This window comes from Rhamphochromis longiceps, linkage group LG2 (assembly GCF_057381845.1).
Source record: "Rhamphochromis longiceps isolate RC_006_pf linkage group LG2, R_longiceps_female_GT1.1, whole genome shotgun sequence".
NCBI lineage: Eukaryota > Metazoa > Chordata > Actinopteri > Cichliformes > Cichlidae > Rhamphochromis > Rhamphochromis longiceps.
Genome location: NC_140558.1, coordinates 4,926,188 through 4,932,577, shown reverse-complemented (window position 1 = coordinate 4,932,577; position 6,390 = coordinate 4,926,188).

The following is a 6,390-nucleotide window of genomic DNA, read 5'->3' as shown; positions in this document are numbered from 1 at the left end:
GTGCTGATCCAGAATCCTTACATTATTATTTATTACTAGAGCTACAATAATAAAGCAATGAGGAGGGGGAAGAAATAAATATGAAATAATGTATTTATGATGATTCCATTTGTTTCACTATCCACTCTGTGCAGGGCAAAGCTTATTACATTTTTAAACTGATACAATAATTTTACTGCTGTAAAATCTAAATTCTGTCTTATTTAAAATATAAATCTAATATAATCTGCTTCTTAATGTATGTTCTTTAAAATACAGCGTGTTTTTTAATATATTATAATTATAATAATGCATAATTATGTGGACATGCATATTAGATCGTTTTTAGTGAAATATCCAGAAAGGCAGGAAAAACTCTGTAACTTACCGTATTTCCTGGACTACAAAGCGCACCTGAATATTAGCCGCAGGGTTCAAAGCTTGTGCAAAAAGTAGCGGCTTATAGCCCGACAATTACGGTACTTTAAAACTAAATATGTTCCCTAAAACGGTGACAGAGCTACAGACCCATGACAGCCTTACCCAGTCAGCCAGCAGCTATGACCAGCACTACTTGTGCAGTTAATAAAAGGACAGGTAATGTTTGTCGCGCTGTTGCACACACAGCACGCTCGTTTGTTTCAGTTCGTCAGTTGCAACAAGACAGCTTACCAACGTGTACACAATAAGCTAATACTCCTGGGTGCTATACACTACAGTGTGCGCTGTACACCTACTTACTGGTTTTGTCGCATCAGTCTGTGTCTCTGAGTTAACTTGTGTTTCTCCTACAGCTCCGGACCGCAAAAAATGCGCGTGCTCTTTGTGAGCTCGTTCCCGGCTCGTAACCAGCGCGTTCTGCCGTCAAGGGCGATCATTGGTTAAATGTGATCATGTGACTGATGCAAGTCAGATCCTTTTATTTAGCAAAACTGTGATTAATAGTTAAATATTATTGTTGAGGAGCACAGACAGGACTCTGCATGCACACACACATAAAAATAAATAAATAAATAAAAAAAGTTTAAAAGTTGCCTCAACAAAAGGGCACTTTGGGCAGGAAAGGGACGGGTGCTCAAGCCCCTCTAGCCCCCCCCCCCTCTGCACGTGCCTGGTGTACATTTTAGGACATCGTCAGTTCTCAAGAAAAAAGTTGTCAGGTATCAGACAAAAAATTGTCAGGTCTCAGTTCTCAAGAAAAAACATTGGACATTGGAATGCCCAGTGCAGTAGCAAATCGCTCGTGCTTCACTGCACAAGCTGGACCCACAGAGTCTGCTAAGGTTTGTCACTGCCATATTACATATGATATTTATATAAACCCATTTAGAGTGAGGTCCATGTAAATTTACCATTCTCTATTTGTTTATCTTCTGACGGCGTAAGATTACAAGTGCGCTCCAAAGCTTCCTTTGCCTGTTAGACGTGGGAAAGCTGCAGACCGTCAGGGAGTGTACGCTCCATCAAGCCCACAGAATAGAGCCGGACTGGAATTTGTCAGTTCATGAACTGATGGCATTCATTTCAATCCTGTTTGTAAGAGCAATCATGTGTCCTGTTGGTGCCATTGTGGATTGCTGGTCAGAAAGATTTCTGGTGCCAGTAATCAAAGAGACAATGCCCCGAGATAGATTCATTTCAATTATGCAACACCTTCGATTTGATGACAAGGACACACGGGCAGAACGGGTGAAAACAGATAAATTTGCGGTGATCTCCGACATCTGGACACGCTTCAACAAGAACTGTGCTAAGAGTTTCACTCCAGGAGAACACATGACCATAGATGAACAGCTGTTCCCTACCAAGGTTCGTTGTCCATTCACACAGTATATCGCAACCAAGCCAGACAAATTTGGGATCAAGAACGTGGTCATGAAACTGATGGAGCCGTTTTTGGATGATGGGAGAAACGTCACAACAGACAATTTCTTTACTTCACTGTCACTGTCGCACAGACTGCTGCAGCGCAAAACGCCGTTATGGGGCACGGTGAATAAAGTCTGGCGTGAACTTACTCAACTTGTGCGGATGTATTCCATAAGAGCAGCAACACGCAGGTGGTCAGTAGTGGTTTTCTACAATATGCTGGACCTGGCGGCGGTGAATGCCTACATTTTGTACAAGGCATGTACAGGGTGGACAGGCAAAAGAAGATTGTTTCTGAGTCTTCTAGCTCAGGAACTTCGTTGCCGATTCATGTAGCACAAGGAAATATTAGCACAGACGCAGGCTGCTGAAGCAGCTGTGCCAGGGACTGTAAAGACAACGCAGTGCCAGTGGAATTTACGTAAATTTGCGCAGGGCTAGTAAATCTAGTAGTAGGGACTCGCACCAGGGGGAAAAAAGGCTCAGTAATTCTAGTGTTAAGGTGTGAAACAGCTGTGTACTGCCTTTTGTTCCTGGAGAAGGTTTTTAACTGAGAGCCATGCTAGGCTCAAGGACACTCTGCTGACCGTCTGTCCCGCAGTCATGCAGGGACTTCATCAAGCTTGGTTGTCTGTTCTTTGTGTGTTTGATTAAAGAATGTTAGCTACCGCTCACCGCTCATCTGCAGGCTTTATTTAAATGGAAAACTTCCACAACAAAATGGCGTTGTCGACATGATAGTCCATGTGGTCGCTGAACAACGGTTTCGTGGACGGGCTGATCACCCCTGAGGGAAAAGGTACCTTTGTCCTACCAGCTGTTGAAGCAAAGGAAATGGAGGAGTCATGGAGTCGTGTGTTTCAGTTACCACCGAGATCATCAACTTTGAGGGGACTCCTGCAGATGGGTGAGTTGTAGCTAACTTTGTATACAGTCATGAGGAGTTTTTTGTCTGGCCGAGCCGTGAAGTGCTTGCTGCTACGGAGTTTGAGTCTCCGGGAGGAAAATCCTGGGGTTCGAGCCCCCAGGCTTGTGTTCGGTTCCGGTGTTGTGCAAAGAAAAGCAATCGTCTGCCAGAAAGTAATTGCAAAAACACCTGTCCATCACAGGGAACGGTGGTTCAAGTCCACTGTTGATAATCACGTCTGCACAATACAGTGTGCGGAGTGACGGTATTTTAGCACTTTTCTGCCGAGAAGGGAAGAAGGCCATTGCAGGGGACGCTCTGAATGTAAATATGGGATCTAGATCCAGTAGCGGCGGACGTTTCACCCAGCGGCCAGAGATAAAACTCAATATTTGACTGTATGGTAAGAAATGTGAGTGCAAGTATGTTGTCAGATGAAAGAGAATGGTTGTGTGGGAAAAGTTGATGTGTGTGTAAAAACAGTGAAAAATGGGGTTAAAAATGTTGAAAATTGGGAACAAAAACAAGAAAAGAAAAGAGAGGAGTGTAGAAATGTGTGTAAAAGTTGTTTCCAACTAGTGGGAGAAGGTGGTACACCAGCTCCCCTAGGGTGGACACACACACACAAAATTAGCAGAATTGTTGATAAAAATAAGCAATAAAATCCGGTTGTTCAGTCTGACGTCACTAGCCGTGTCTGGGTCTAAACTCCGCTGCAGGTCCATATATCAAACGATCACTATGGCATTACTGAGAGTTGAAAAACTGTCTAAAGTCTTTCATCTTTAATAAAATGATCAGCGTTCTGCTCTACCAGGTGTAACAATTGAGTTTAACATCCAGGCATCCATGAAAACGGAATTTATGACATTTAACGGGGTTAGAAGTTAGCAGGGAGTTAGCTCGCTAGCTTCTATCTAAATACAATATAGCATGTCCTGACTGCAGGGGTTTGGAAACAAATTAAAACGTACAGCTCTGTTATCACTTCCAGCATAAATGAAGACAGAAAACTAAACAGCAGTGACGTTTGTAGGGTTACTGAAGTTGGGCTAGCTGGTATATAATGATGTGCTACGTGACCGCTAGCGACACAGCTATGTTAGCATAATATAAACAAGCTAACTTATTTTCCACTCGATAAAAGTTAATGTGAGTGTTCTCGGTGGTCAGGAACAAATGTAATCGCATGGCAGGATGCTGTAAAAGGACCAAACTTCAGCCAGGAGAACCACTGAGATAATCCATCCACAATACGAGGTTAGTCATTCATATACTGCTGCATGGGCTGGGCTGTAGTTACATCCTAAGGTTTTAAAAACTGAGCTTAAATAAATGATTAGTGGTAATAAAAGCCGAGGGAGGTCAACAGTGATCACTGACTGTTTTAGGAGCTTTTTGAGATCAAATAGAAGAAAATACATAACATTAAACATGTTAACAACACAAAAGCCATATTAAACGCAGACTACTTTAGACCCGGAAGTAGGATTCGTCGCGTCATCACTGAACAACCGGATAGGAAGAGGGTTTGGTGTTTTTCAACGTAGGGCAACTACAATCTCTCTGGGTTTTTAAGAAAGGGGAGTTCAGAACATGAGAGGGGAGATGTGTTGTTTAAGGAATGAGAAGAATGATCAAAATGTCCCAGTGTGTCACTTGCAGGTGAAGAGCAGACCTGGATCAATTTTCCACGTGCAGCAGTCGGAAGAAAATTATAGGTTAACACCATTAGAAACACTCAAGCCAGGTTTTGGCTGAATTATTTTACAGCTTAACTTCCATGTGTTTGTCACCCTGAGAACACAAGCTCCAAGAATCTCTCCCTGAAGACAAAATTCAAATTCAAATTTTATTCGTCACGTACACAGTCATACACAGTACGATATGTAGTGAAATGCTTGGACAACTGCTCGTGACCTAAAGAAAACAAAAAAGGAAAAGGCTATGAATAAGATAGGAAATAAATATGAAAAATTAAAAAGGGTAAATTTAACTAGGAAGGAATAAAATATAAATTAAGGTTAAAAATGAAATAACTGTACAACACAAATTAGAATGAAGGGTAAATTTAACTGGGGAAGCATAAGATAAAATATATAAATTAAAGTTGAAAATAAAATAACTGTACAACAAAATACACAATATAGAACTATATAAGAATGTATGAAGACTTTCCCCCAGTCAAGTCTGTCCCGTATTCAGTAAGTGAAAATAAAATAAACAATAAAAGGTGAATCAAATGGACCATTACGGCAAGGCTGGGATGGTCAGTTTGGTAAAGTAAATCCGTTGGGCATCTTTCTTTGCCTTTAGACAACAATTCTGATGGCAAAAGAGCCAAACGGGACAGGCAAAAAAAAAAAAAAAAAAAAAAAAAAAGAATGTATGAAGAAATATAAATAAATATATACACAATAACAGCAGCTGTACAAGTATTAACTGGAAATGAAGAATATAATGTCCAGTGTTGTGCAATCCACATTATGTCTTGTGCAGTGCAAATATGCTTAACGTGATTTAAGTGATGAAGTGAAAACAATGTCCAGAATGTGTGTAAGAACTGTATGTGTGGGTCAGTACTGTGTGGTGGTGTGATTGAGAGACCGTATCGCCTGCAGGAAGAAGCTCCTCCTCAGTCTCTCTGTGTTGGTCTTCAGGGAGCGGAATCGCTTTCCTGACCTCAGCAGAGAGAACAGTCTGTTGTTGGGATGGCTGAGGTCCTTCACGATCTTCCTGGCCTTGGTCCAGCACCGCCTGCTGTAGATTGAGTGCAGGTCAGGGAGCTCGGAGCGGATGGTGCGCTCAGCTGACCGCACAACCCTCTGTAGAGCTCGTCTGTCCTGCATGGTGCTGTTCCCGAACCAGGTTAAGATGTTTCCCGTCAGGATGCTCTCTATGGTGCACGAGTAAAAGTTCCTGAGCACCTTGGAGGGCAGTTGGAAGTCTCTCAAGCGTCTGAGGTGGTAGAGACGCTGACGGGCCTTTTTCACCACGGTGTTGATGTGACAGGACCATGACAGGTCCTGCGTGATGTGAACTCTGAGGTATTTGAAGCTGTCCACTCTCTCCACTGGGCACTCATTGATGACAGGGGTCTGGTAGTTCCTCTCCTGCTTAGTGCTGAAGTCCACTATCAGCTCCTTTGTCTTACTGACGTTTAGAAGGAGGTTGTTCCTCTGGCACCAGTTCTCCAGAAATGCAGTTCCAGAACAACGAGATGGATCTCAAGAGCTCACAGCAGCATCCTGAGCAGTGAAGAAAAGGTCCAGCAGCTGTGCAACACAGCGGCAGCGAGGAGAAAAATGGCATCATCATGACTGGATGGATGGATGTGCATTTCCAACGAGCTGCAACTTCACTGTGTGTGAATGGACCTTTGAAAAGACTGCCTGAGTTGGACATTTCCCACTTTTGGAGAAAATGGCAAGATGAGACAGTGGAAAACACAGGACAGGACAGGGGGGGGGGGGAGATGAGATGAGACCACAGTGGAAGGAGCAGGGGAGGACATGGAGGAAGGCTGTTTTAGTGTAGGAAATGAATTTTGGGTTTAGGAAACTGGGAAGAAAAAACGACTGCCTTACGTGGAGAATTGAAAAGTGTCTGGAGCACCGCAAAGAGGAGAGGTACAC